The following is a 13900-nucleotide window of genomic DNA, read 5'->3' as shown; positions in this document are numbered from 1 at the left end:
GTGAATGGAATTACATTGTGACACCCTAAGCATCCATATACACAAACTGGGGAGATTACTTCACAAATTCCCCAGTTTATTATTATATAAGAACATATGTAGGATGAGATAGTATATCGGCAGAGAAGCAGATAAACCCGTGTTCTCCATGTCTTATCTCATCTTACTGCATCGTTCTTAGGGTCCTTATTGGCAGCCATGATGCCGCGTCTTGCTGCCACCTGCCATTGTATGAGCATGTACTGACTCACAGACCTAAGGGCCTATAGTCCAAGGCTACGGACCGGGCTTCAGGACAAAAACAGTCAATGACCAGGGCTAGGCAGCCTGTGCCCAGGCACTATCAGGAATGTGTAAATGGGGAGCAGGTAATATTTGCAGGCAACTGTGCAGTGGCCCCTGGATCGCATTATACTGGTGGGTCTTTGGCACCCCCATTTGACACTGCATATTTCACCAATAGGGCAAGTTTGAGCATCATGCTGGATTCTACCTAATAACTCCCACTGATGTCAATGGGAGGCAGTAGAATGGCGCTTGTGTCACTGCTCACTCCCTGGGAGACATACTGTATGGGGGCCACTGAGCGGTCATTATAAGGGACTCATAGGAGACAATATACAGTGTTTAGGTACTAATAGAGCATTAAACTGAATGTGGTCAATGCAACCACTAACAAAGAACCAAGCAGGGGTGTAGCTATAGGGCTGTGAGAGCGAATCTATGGCACAGGTGCCAGAGGTGGCACTCAGAGCCCTCTCTGTCGGCACCCATCTGTGGAACAGATTATACTGTGTATGGGCCACTGTGGAGCATATTGTACTGTGTGGGGACCACTGTGGAGCAGACTGCACTGTGTGGGGCCACTGTGGAGCAGATTGGACTGTGTCGAGGCCCTTTCACTATTTATATCACACAGTATCTGGTTTATAGCAGACGTGATAATATTACAGGTCATAATAACATTGCACGGTCCTATAAAACAGATCTGTTTGATGCAAATAGTAAACATTAATTATTCAAAATGATACCAAATGCAGAACAAAGTTGTTTGTATCATTAAAATCTCTTTAAAGCCCCATTCACACAACCGTATTTTGCGGGTCCGTAACTGCCCACAATTGTAGATCTGTACAGTATGAAGGTTAAATTGCCGTGTTGGCACTTTGTGATAAATTAGTGGGTTTTGGGTTGCAGTTTGGGCACTCGGTCTCTAAAAGGTTCACCATCACAGCTATAGGGGAACAGAGGTAGCAGTTGCCTCAAGAACATTCTTGCAATTCTCTTGGAGGCTCCCAAAAAAAGGGATGACCCCCTGGAATCTTGGAAGAGTGGGCGAATCTCCTGGCCTCATTGGAATGATGTCACATCTGCTGGGCTCTTAGTCATGCTATATGCTGGTCACATAACAGAAAGGGGCATGTTCTACGCATAGGCATGCCCACATCACATAAGGGCCCCTTCACACGGCGGATACGCTCACTGCTTTGGAGCGTGTAAACGTTCCGTAGCAGCGGCGTCAAAAAGCAGATCGCATTGTTTTCTCTGGGAGCCGGCAGACGCGCGCTCGCCATAGAAATGAATGGAAAAAGCAGCCCATTCATTATATGGCTTCACGAATGGGGCGTTGCCTCCCTGAAAAATTCTGCAGAGCATTGGCCAAAGTTATTTCTGCCTCCTCATAAGATATCATGGAAAGTGGAGTCTATTAAAGATTTTGCATTGAGGCCCAAAAGTTTCCAGTAACTCCTCTGGGACCAGCATGGTTCTGTCAGTGCAGATGTCCGCACTCCGTGTGGGCGTAATCTCTAAAACTCCTGACATTTTCTTTCTAAGGCAGGCTTCCTAAGTGTTCTTGATCCAGATGACAGATCTAGATTTCTTTTTCTAACAATCCTCAAAGGTCTCAACAGCTGGAAGGTCCATTGGGACGGAAACCTACTTTAGACCCAGTTCACACTCAGCATTTAGTTGCATTTTTCCAGGGCCTTTTAAAAATCAAAAACACAATGGCCAGATGTTTGCTGTTAGTTTATATGCAAATTAGCTCATACCAGTCAAACTAGAGACACCCATCTGGAAGGCATGAGCTAATTTGCATACATTTAGCATACCTTTGCATATTTTTTTACCAAGGCACACTGCAGGAAATAAATATCCATATACTGATGTGTCTCTTCAGTGACAAGCTAGACCCCCTCCCCAAGCTATTGGTACATAGGAATGTATTAATATCTTTGTGCAGCTAGCATTTAGGTTATTGGTGTTTTTTGGCATTTTCATGGCGTCTTTCTAGATACTGTCGGCTTTAATAAGCGTTTTTTTTATTTTTATAAATTCTTTATTTATAAACATATAATCACAAAAAAGCAAATAATGGACAAATATAACCCATCCATGCGGGCGAAACAGGACAAGACAAAGTCCAAAATATGTAAATCACAGCAAGAAAGGGAGGGGAAGAAGAGCAAAAGGAAAGGAAAGAGGGCGGGGGAGGAAGAGGAAGAAAGAAGAAGAAGAAAAAGAAGAGAGAAAAAAAAATAAAAATAAGGAGAGGATGAGGGGGGAAGCTCCCACAAGGAAACAGCGGCGCCCTCCATTACTCTGATATCCTCCACTCCACAATTCCAGTGACGGAGAGATGAGGGGTTAGAGGACTGCCACATCGCCGGGACAAAGACCCAGACAGAGTTAATCATAGGATGGAGGGAAGACTTACATTAAGAATGAAGAGGGAGGTCCTGAGGGGGAAGCAGGAAGAAGGCCGGTGACAATGAAGGAGAAACTTGGAAAACCTAGCTAAGCACACTCAGGGCACCCCCTCAAGAATGAGAGAGGGATAAATCTAAAAGAGACGAAGGCAATGGAGTCCATAGCCGGGAGCCGGGCCCCAGGGGGGTGGGAGAGAGAGAAGAGAGAAAGAAAAAAAAAAAAAAGAAGCAAAACAGACGACAAAACCACTTAGCAAATCCGCACCAAGCTAACCCTGGAACTTGTAACACGAAGCAGTGGGAGAGAACCCATTAACGCAGGACTCAGAGGAACACCGCAGTGTACGCTTAGAGAGCCGCCAATCCTAAATGGGGGGGGGGGAGCTACAGTAAAGCGCCACCGAACCCCAAGCAGTTAAACAAATACCCCGGGGTAGGCATAAAGTAAATGAAGGGAGGGGGGCAGAGGCAGAAGCCAAACGCCAGTTCAAACTAACGGACAGACGTCCTGGGCCCCTCACACGAGCTCGTCGGACCACACCGTAGACAGCAAATTAAGGAAAAAAGTGCTGCACTAGAGCGACTCACCACCACAGACTCAAAACAGAAGACGAGGGGGAGAAGAAAGGGAGAGGGGACGGAGGGCAGTATACACCACCAGGGGACTTCGCAGGCCGAAACCCGCAGTGACCACTGGCGGGGCAGAACACATAAAACTATTCAAGAACAATATAGAACATACCAAACGTAAGGCACCAAAAGAGTTTTTCTCAAGCAGGAAAAATAGAGCGAAGATGAACACGTACATAAGGCACAATAGAGACCAAGAACGTATCAAAGTCCCGGCAAAGTAGATGCAACAAAAGGATATGTCCTTCAGGGAGGAGGCAGAGACGATTCTCCGGTGCGATGCTGCTGGCGGGTCAAGGGGGAGGATGTCAGGGGCCCAGCTGATGGAGTAGAAGAGAGTATTGTTGGTTTGACACTATTCCGTGTGAAGTTCCTTCTTTACCTATTGAGACGGGGTGGGACCCTAACTTGACCAATTGGGACGACGTCTGTATCCCTACGTACAGTAGAGCAAACAGGGCACCATTACGTCGTATCTGGAGATGGAAAGGATGGCCCCAGTGGTAGGTAGCTCCAGAGTCCAGGACCACTTGCAAGACCGGTTTCAGAAGTCTACGCATAGCCAGGGTGCGGTGGGAGACGTCTGGAAGCAGCTGCACTGGATTGTCCATGAAAGAGACAGGGCCGTGACGCCAGGCGGCTTGGAGAATGTCCTCCTTTTCCCTGAAGAAATGGACTCAACAGAGGACATCTTGGGGCTCTGTAGCAGAAACATGGCGAGGACCCATCACACGGTGGACCCTGTCAAGGGTAATCTCAGTGTCTGTGGGGCGGGAGAGGACCCTGTTGAAAATTGAGGAAGCAACAGACCGCAGCTCAGCAGGAGGGATGGAGTCGGGGATACCCCAGAGCTTGATATTGTTTCTCTGGCCCCTGTTCTCCTGATCATCAACCTGGAGAAGGATATGCCTGTTGAAAGTGCGTTGAGCAGACAGGGACTATTCCACAGCTGAGAGGCGTTGATCAATAGATGCTGTCTGCAGTTCCTGGGCGGCGACTTGAGCCAATAGAGAATGCAGATCCGACTTAAAGCCTGCAAGAAGCTTCTCCTACCTCTCTTCAACCCTGCGGAAAATGGATTCCAGATCCATCTTGGAAGGCATAGTACGAAGAAGATCCCATATGTCCGCCAATCTAGGACGTTTAGAGCGGTGAGCCAGTGAGGTAGTGTCCGGAAGAGAGGAGTCGGATAGGTCAGAGGGAGGAGGAGAACGGAGGGCCGCTGGTGTGGAGGTAAAGTCCTGAGCATAGCTGGTAGAGATGGGTGAAGGAACAGGAGCACCTTGCTGTGGCAGAAGTGGTCCAGGAGGGGGCCGCGGGTCCAGGGTATACTTGGTAGAATCAGAACCCTCTACCAGCAGAGAGGGATGCCCAGTGGAGGAGAAGCAGACCCCTTGTGGGGCCGTGTCAGTAACAGCAGAGGGGGTCCCCATATGATGGACAAAGACCTGCTGCAGAGGCTGAGGGGAAGAGGGTGCACCAGCACCTGGAGGGCACACCTGAGCAGAAATGGTGGAGGAAGTCCCAGGAAGCCCCAGCAGGGGATCAGGAGCAGCCAGCACGGGCAGGGACAGGGAGGAGGCAGGGACTGCTGAGACACTGAGGAGCACTGAGACACAGGGAGAGAGGAGGGCAGGAGTGGAACCACCGCATGGCGGCCACCATTTTGAGCGCTTGCAGAGAGGGGGACCGGTACCTGTGACATAGACGCCGGACCTCCCTCAGGTATTATCAGCGGAGGAGTGCTTGGAGCCTGGGCAGAGCTGGGAGCCAGCTGGGGAGACGAAGGTGCCGCCGGCAGTGAGAGAGGCGGGATCTGGTTGCCGTCGTCAGCGTGCACCAGTGCCATCTTGGCTCCTCCGGCAGGAGGGAAGGCAGAGGCCGAGGACATCAAAAAACGGGCGATCTGCGGCTCCATTTTAGCAGCAGAGATGTCCTTACGCCGGACCATGTCAGGGGGAGAGGGCCAGGAGCTCTGTAGACCACTTTTTAATGTAAAATGTCGCTTGGGGTCCGGGAGCTGCTGAAGGATACGTCTTCACAGACTCATGGCCAGGCCACGCCCCCGGCTTTAATAAGCTTTTTTCAAAGCCATGTTCACATCTGCATTGCAGATTCTGTTGTCTTTGATGGATAAAATGTCACCCGTTGCAGTATTATTTTTTTATATCAAACCACTTGTGTTCATTTTGCACTAGGGCTGCCAATGTACTATTGATTCTATTTTTAATGGAAAACTATGATGCAGATGTGAACAGAGCCTTAAAGGGGTTGGACACCCAAATTATTTTTTTAAATCAGTCGGGGGAGGTGAAAAAAATAAAAAAAAATACATACCTTTCTTGATGCTCCAGTGCCTTACCCCACGGTCCTGCAGCTCCATTGTACCGGGACATCATAGTCGGTGAGAAATTTCACAGCAAGAAGACAGTCCTGGGAGGACAACAGAGCTCTGGCCTATTTTTTAAAAAAATTAATTGTCCGGACGACCTCTTCAAGGCTAAGGCCTCATGTAGCAAGTCACAGACAAAAAGCATTTAAGACACACCTCCTGTCTCCTCATTGGTTGAGGCGGCTGCTCTGTCCCGCCCCTGCAGTTCTGGCTTCTGTGTATAAGCACAAATCTCTTACAGTCAGTGGAATGAAAACTGATTTCTATTAGTGCAAGGGCAATGTCAGAGAAGTAAAGCATAGTAAAGGGGAGCTTGGAGGGCTGATATAACATTGGATTTTGTAGAGGACAGAGACAAGGGGAATATTCTTTTATTAGGTCATAACATTCTAATATGCACCCTATTCTATTCACTGACATGAGTGAAGGAGTCACAGGGCAACATGGTGATCTTTGGTCATGCAACAGGAGTTGTCGCCAAATTCGCCCTAGCTTAAAACTACTAAGATAAGATAATCCTTTAATAGTCCCACCTTGGGGAAATTTCAGGCAATAAGAGCAATATTCCAGCCATAAAGGGCAATCTGGCCAATAACTGGTTATCTATTAAACATGGATAAGCTCATCTCTCAGTGATCTACATATAAATGGGCTGGGCCATCAATATGAATTGTAGTAAAATAAACTGACTACGCATTTTAGAGTAATTTTGTAAACTAATGTAAAAAAGAAAGCAACACAATAATCTGATTGTAATAGCACCACCTGGTGTTCAAAATGTACTGGCTTGTGAATGTCACTCTAGTGAGGCTCTGTTGATGCCCAGTAGTATACAGTATAGCTTCTGCTCTGTCCTGAACATTCTTATCTTTGTCCCCGAGAAGGACAGGGCAGTAGGGACTGGTAAGGTGCCTATCTTATTTTGCGCATCCTCACTTTTTGCAATCTGCTTTATGACTTCTACCTTTTACCATTAGATATGGTGCTGCTCATGCTGGACTTGCTCTCTGAGAAGTAAAAGGAAAGCCTATGTCAAGCCTTAGTGATATCTCAGCAGAAGCTGTACTGTATTCTGCTGGAGGTGAAATTCCCAAATTGAAGAATTTTAATTCACTATATATAGTGACATTAATAGTTAAGAAAACCCACCAAAACTGTAAAAAAATGTATAACAGGGCAATAATTGGGGGCAACACGGTGGCTCAGTGGTTAGCACTGCAGCCTTGCAGTGCTGGAGCCCTGGGTTCGAATACCACCAGGAACAACATCTGCAAGGAGTTTGTATGTTCTCCCCGTGTTTGCGTGGATTTCCTCCCATTCTACAAAGACATACTGATAGGGAAAAAAATGTACATTGTGATCCTTCTATGGGGCTCACCATCTTACATTAATAAAAAAAAAAGTATATCATAAAAAAATGGAATCACAGGGAATCGGTCATGTGTTTTTTAAGCACAAATGAGCCCCAACATGTTAAGTATGAAGACAAAGAGCAGCAGGGTAAAATAAAAAGGGTCTGATCAAGAGAGGAGGAGGGCCTGAGTTCAGTCGTGGCCCAGACAGATGAGTTGGGGCACAAACATAAGAGTGGGGCTAGTGGCTAGTGTTGGGCGAATAGGCTTGCAACATGCTGGATTCGACCAGAAAATTCCAAATTGTTAGTTTTTTGCTGGCGCTCTATGACATCATACACCTGGGGTCAGCGCTGAGGACTGTGATTATTCAACTTTTTTTGGATTAAATTCCAGCAGGTACTTAAATGAAAAAAAAATGATAGAAGATCTCCCAGCAGCCGGGTGAGAGAGACTATTCATCAGGTGAGGGGACCTGAAAATTGAGAGATTCCTGGGAATCCTGGGTGAGTTGCCGTGTCTGTGCATAGTGATCGGTCATATCAGATACCCAGAGTGAGATACCAGAGGGAAAGTCACAGACAGAAAAGAAGTCCCATGTGTCATTGAGTGACCTGAGTAGGAGCCTGGAGAGAGTACCTCAGCTACTACATGTTAGGCTATTGAAATGTAACATGCCCGAGCACTGTGACCCCTTCACTGTTTACACTATATGCCGTTTGTATCATAGCAGGCATGAAATGTAATTACAGCATTTTCCTATTCACTACCATGGGACGAGGCTGTAATTACATGGTGTGGCCCCTATGAATCAGATAGTGTGGGATGTAAAGTGAAGGGGTCATAAGAATATCAGGGCTTCTTCAAACAGCTGATCAGCAGAGGTCCCAAGATTCGGACAACACTAATCTTTTATCAGAAAATTGGAAAACCCTTCATTTAACCACATTGGGATTATGGTTTGAGCATCTAGTTACAGCCCTAGCAGCTGTGATATGTGGTTATATTGATTATGTATTCTGCTATTACTAATTGTCAGGATTGTTTTAGGTATTTTATACCATAGTAAGACCAATTTCACACTCTGATGCTACCTAATAAGATGAAGATTTGCTGATCTTATTCTAAGTTTTATATATACATGGGTAGCCGTAGCTAATATCAGCACTATCAATTTCTTTTTAAAATTCTTTGGTGTTAAGAAATTGGATTTTTTTTCCCTGTATGCCTAGCGTAATTTCCATTTTGGCCACTAGATGGCGACCAATGATCCACAAATGATTTCTTACAGCATGATTGAGAAGAAATGGTCAGGTGATTGTCTCTTCTTTTGGGTATCGGTGACCTATAATTTTATGTGCCTGCAGTATTAGGTTTTTATGTATATTTTTGTGTTTCGTCTTGTCGATTATTACACCTGGAAAACCCCTTTAACCCTTTAATGATAGGGAAGTTTGGTCATTCATTTTCGGCGATTGTTTTCATATTTTTCATCTTCACTTACCACTGTTACTGGATTGGGGTCACCGTATTCTGATTTCCATAACTTTTTTTGTTAATGGAGCTATTTCAGGCCTCATATTTGTAAATTGTGCTTTAAATTGTTATTTTTTTGTATGCATAGCTTTTAGATCACTTTTTATTGACCAGACTACATTTGCGGTATTTTTTGTTTGTTTGTTTGTTTTTAAAGTTCTTTTTGTGATCTGCGCCCATTAAAGGAGCTGGTGCTGGTGACCGACTCTCTTTAAAATTATTATCGGACACTTACCAAATAGATACCAGAACCAAACTTATTGCATTGACCCCAGTACCAAAGTTAATCTTGCTTTACAGAAACATCATGGATCACTTCAGTGAACTTTTATGTTTTTTAGATTTAAAAAAAAACAAAAACCCAAACACTATGCTGCGCTTTTTTCTGTCTAAAAATATGGAAAACTATCAGACCTCACATTGCAAAAGCACAATTTTTTTTTTTGCTGCAGATTTTGCTGCATTTTTTGAGCCGAAGACAGGAGTAGATGGAGTAAAAGGGAGACGTGTAAGAACCTCCTAGATATTTCCCATCCTTTTGTAGCCATTCTTGGCTTTGGCTCAAAAAAATGCAGCAAAACCTGCAACAGAAAAAGCTGCGTTTCTGCAACATGGGGGCTCAGTCTAAAGGTTTTATTTTAACACTGAAGTCAATGATGGCGCAGAGAAATGAAAAGTCTTCATTTTGCCATTTTTAATATTTATTGTTCTGATCCTCTGATGGACCACCACGGACCTAAAGATGGTGATGTGAAAACAGTCTATGAGAAATAATACTCGGCAGTGTGGCAGAGTGGTACTGTGCAGTGCTCATATATACTGTAGTATACATACAGGATTAGAGGAGTGGTACTGTGCAGTGCTCATATATAGTATACATACAGGATTAGAGGAGTGGTACTGTGCAGTGCTCATATATACTGTAGTATACATACAGGATTAGAGGAGTGGTACTGTGCAGTGCTCATATATAGTATACATACAGGATTAGAGGAGTGGTACTGTGCAGTGCTCATATATAGTATACATACAGGATTAGAGGAGTGGTACTGTGCAGTGCTCATATATACTGTAGTATACATACAGGATTAGAGGAGTGGTACTGTGCAGTGCTCATATATAGTATACATACAGGATTAGAGGAGTGGTACTGTGCAGTGCTCATATATAGTATACATACAGGATTAGAGGAGTGGTACTGTGCAGTGCTCATATATAGTATACATACAGGATTAGAGGAGTGGTACTGTATAGTGATCATATATCCAGCATAAGACTAATGATGCTGTGCAGTGTCCATATACAATATACAGGATTAGAGGAGTGATACTGTGCAGTGCCCATAGACAGTATACAGGATTAGAGGAGTGATACTGTGCAGTGTCCATATACAATATACAGGATTAGAGGTGTGGTACAGTGCAATGTCCATAGACAGTATATAGGATTAGAGGAGTGGTACTGTGTAGTGATCACATATCCAGCATAAGACTAATGATACTGTGCAGTGTCCATATACAATATACAGGATTATAGGAGTGATACTGTGCAGTGCTCATATATCCAGTATAAGACTAGTGATACTGTGCGGTGTCCATACACAATATGCAGGATAAGAGTAGTAGTATTGTGTGGTGCTCACATTTACAGGATACCTTAGCAGCGCTGTTCCGGGATCCATGTGGCAGCAGCAGGCTTTCCTATTCTCCACTTCAGATATCCACTGAAAAAGGTGAATGTACTAGGCCGAAACATCGGGGACATCATCTGTGATACTATTGATACTGCCTGTAAAATTTGATTCTCTTTCTATATCAATAAAGAAATCGCTTTTTGCGTAATAACTCCTATAGAGTTCCGTCAATTTCTGCACATTGTGCTGTGCTCCTATGTGAAAGAACTGAGATTAGGAGCCCGAAATGTGAGGCAAGATAAGGTAGGTCACTCCCAAGGCCCAGGAAAGAAAGAATGGTTGCTGTTTCTTGTTCATTGCAGTTACAAGTTGTGTAGGACTGTGCAGGACAGACGCTCCTTCCCTCTCGGTTATCACCTACTACTACTACAGGGGTCAGCACTCCAGCTGCTGTGAAACTACAACTTCCAACATGCTCCATTCACTTCCATAGGAGTTTCAAGTATGCATGCTGGGAGTTGTAGTTTTACAACACCTGGAATGCCAAAGGTTGCCTACCTCCGTGCTACTATATACAAAACCCAGGCTCATCCTTCACTCTGACAGATAGTGAATTGGTGGAGTAAGTTTCCTCTGCTTTATCCCACTCTAGACAAAGAGTTTCATTTCTGATGCAGATCTCTGGCTCGCATGCTACTACCTCATCATTAAATTACGATCCATGCCTTAGATTCCCAGAGAAAAACATTTTGTTTGCTATGTGGGGGATAGGCAGGCTTCACCACTCTGCAATCCCTTTCTGTAGATTATTATTATTATTTTTTAATGTAGATTATCAGCCCCACATAGAGCTCACAATGTACATTTTTCCCTATCAGTATGTCTTTGGAGTATGGGAGGAAATCCACGCAAACACGGGGTGAACATACAAACTCCTTGCAGATGTTGTCCTTGGCAGGATTTGAACCCAGGACTCCAGCTCTGAAAGGCTGCAGTGCTAACCACTGAACTAGCGTGTTGACCCCCAAACTTTCTGTAGATTTGTGTGCCCCGATCTTTGCAGCTGAGCTGCCATTACTGGAGATCCAATGGCTTGCTGGAAATAAGCCATTTTGTGATCACAAGCGACTATAGGATGGCAGTGAACAGAAGGTGGAGGAAAATCTTAGAACTGTATTATTCCCTTATATATAAAGAAGAGCGAATCTCTTATCAGACATCAGCCAAAGTGATCTAAGGCAACATGTGTCACCGGCCATATTTGAAAGGCATGGACAGCATATGGAAGTCATCTGTATGCTGCCCATGCTTCCGTGTCCCCATTCATTCCAACAGACACAATTAGGACCTGTCCAGAGTTTTGCTCGTGGTCCAATACACCAGATGAGGAAAATACATGGTCATGTGTATGGTGCCATAGAAATGAATGAGTTGGTGCACTAGCAATGTGCATGGGGCCTATTGAGCCTAAGCCAAAACAAGCTTAAACAGGAATCGGAATTACTAATGAAGTGCTTATACTTCTCCCTTGTGTGCAATCCAATCCTGGCTTAGGCTGGGGGGGGGGGGGAGCAAAAAACAAACTTACAACACAATCAAATGATTCACAACTTTAATAAAAAAAAAAATATGATACACATATAAAGCATTCACAGAAATTCTACACATGAAGATCATTACCTGGAAAAATAATACAAAGTATATGTATATCCATAGTCCAGCATAGTGCAATTTTTTTTTTTTTTTTGTATTAACTTTTACAACTTGGCCAACTTTGGTTCAAAAACTTGCTGCAAGTATTGGCAACATAAAGTTACTTGTCTATAGATTTGTTTTGGCCATTAGAGGGTTAACGATACAGCGCGCTCCAGGATGGCGACTATACAAAGCTGTGACTTTGGTACAGTAATGCTTTCACCCTTCAGGATCTCACCGCATTGTACCCGCTATGATGCAATACGTTCAACTCGCATAGCCGTGTCCAGGCCAGGAAATACGGACCGTACACAGACCGTTTTGTTCGCTCTAGTATTTCAATGCAATGTACTCCATATGTAAATTTTATTTTTGTAACCCCCAGCCCCCCCATTTGTGCACTTTTCCATGTAACCCACATAAACACTCTTCTGTAATAGACAATATAACCAGGAATTTGTTGGCAGAAAACACTGAACGACAACCATCTTGCAGCAAGGATTGAAACCGAAAGTAAAAATATACTTGCATAAACTAAAATATGAAAAAGGCAACTTCACAAAAAAAAAAAAAAAAAAAACACCCTTTATAATGCAGATCGTATTGGAGTATCTGTAAATACAACTCAATGAATACAATAAAAAAAAAAAACGCTTACCAATTTCCCCATTACAGAAATTATTGCTGATTTGTATATTTTTCTAGAGCCCCTCATGGTAAACCCGTCACACAATTGTCAGGAGAGATATTCTCACCACCGGCCATTGATTTAACAAATAGAACAGATCCATTGATGGTCAATGAAATAAACGCTTAAAGAAGTTGTATAGAAAGTCCTGATGCCGACTTCCAGAAACAGTGCCGCTCTTGTTCATGGGCGGTCATTGGTATTACAGCTTATCTCCATTTGCTATAAAGGGGTGCAATACCAAGCACAGCCATGGACAAGAGAGGCGCTGTTTCTAGGCATACTCAGACACGTTATCCATTGACTAGCTTTGCTTTCGTTGACACGCTAAAGCCTCCTATGTGCAATGGTGTTAGGATTTTGTATGACACACAAGTTGTACAAATCCACATAAGTCTTTGGGGCTCTTCTGTCTGTAGGATTCTATACAGAGGCATCAGATGACCGTTTTGGAGCTATGTAATACTTTACAAGACTGTATACTCCTTGCTAAAAGGGATCAGATCTTGGAAGACAAAGGCAGATATTTCTGACTTTGGCAAGAAGGTCTAGTCCCGTTTCCTTAAGAACTCTACAGTCTTTACACATACGTGTGCATATGGCTTTAACATGACTATAGTGTGTGCCATTTACCTAGTGCAAAAAATAAATTGGATCCAGTTATGGGGGAAAACCATTAACAAGAAGCCAAGTGAAGATCATCTCTCCCAAATATGAGTGACAGGCTCACGCCTCTTCAGTGGTAATGCTATAGTTACATGGCCGGCAGTATACAATTCTCACTGACAATTATATACCGCATCATTTAAAGGGAATCTATCATAGAAAAAGGCAAAGATTATATACACAAACTCTACAGCAAGCCGGATACCCACAAGGAGGGCTCCTGGGACTTACACTTTACCCCAAGGCCAGGACTAGCGATGGTCATCCTGGTGTCACATGATCACCCAGCTCTAGTGGGGCCAGATTTGTCACATCACGGACACACAACTTCCTTAGGTCTCCGGCACTGGCTTTCTTGTTGGTGCTGATGCTAGTGGACTGTAGATGGCTGTGTAAGGAGGTTTCAAGTCGTGTGTAAAAGGTTATGGGTGAAACGCGCAATGGTCTAAGAGCTTGTGTACACCGTCTAGTTGTGCTTTCAGGACAAGCCTCTTATTACAGAGTACCCCGATATTTGCTGAAGAACAAGTCTTCTTTATCCCCGTTTACCAATCTAATTGTACCTTTTATCTTGATGCAGATATCCCATAGTCCCCA

At 44.1% G+C, this 13900-nt stretch overlaps 1 long non-coding RNA gene across 1 annotated transcript in view; it reads right to left on the bottom strand.

Annotated features, from left to right (window-relative positions):
* Window positions 1-13900, bottom strand: part of LOC142200886 (uncharacterized) — a 615073-nt gene that overhangs the window by 456059 nt on the left and 145114 nt on the right. The window lies entirely within an intron of this gene.

The sequence above is a fragment of the Leptodactylus fuscus genome, chromosome 4, assembly GCF_031893055.1.
Source record: "Leptodactylus fuscus isolate aLepFus1 chromosome 4, aLepFus1.hap2, whole genome shotgun sequence".
NCBI lineage: Eukaryota > Metazoa > Chordata > Amphibia > Anura > Leptodactylidae > Leptodactylus > Leptodactylus fuscus.
The sequence above is the reverse complement of the archived record's forward strand: the minus strand, read 5'-3'. Positions and strand labels throughout refer to the sequence as shown.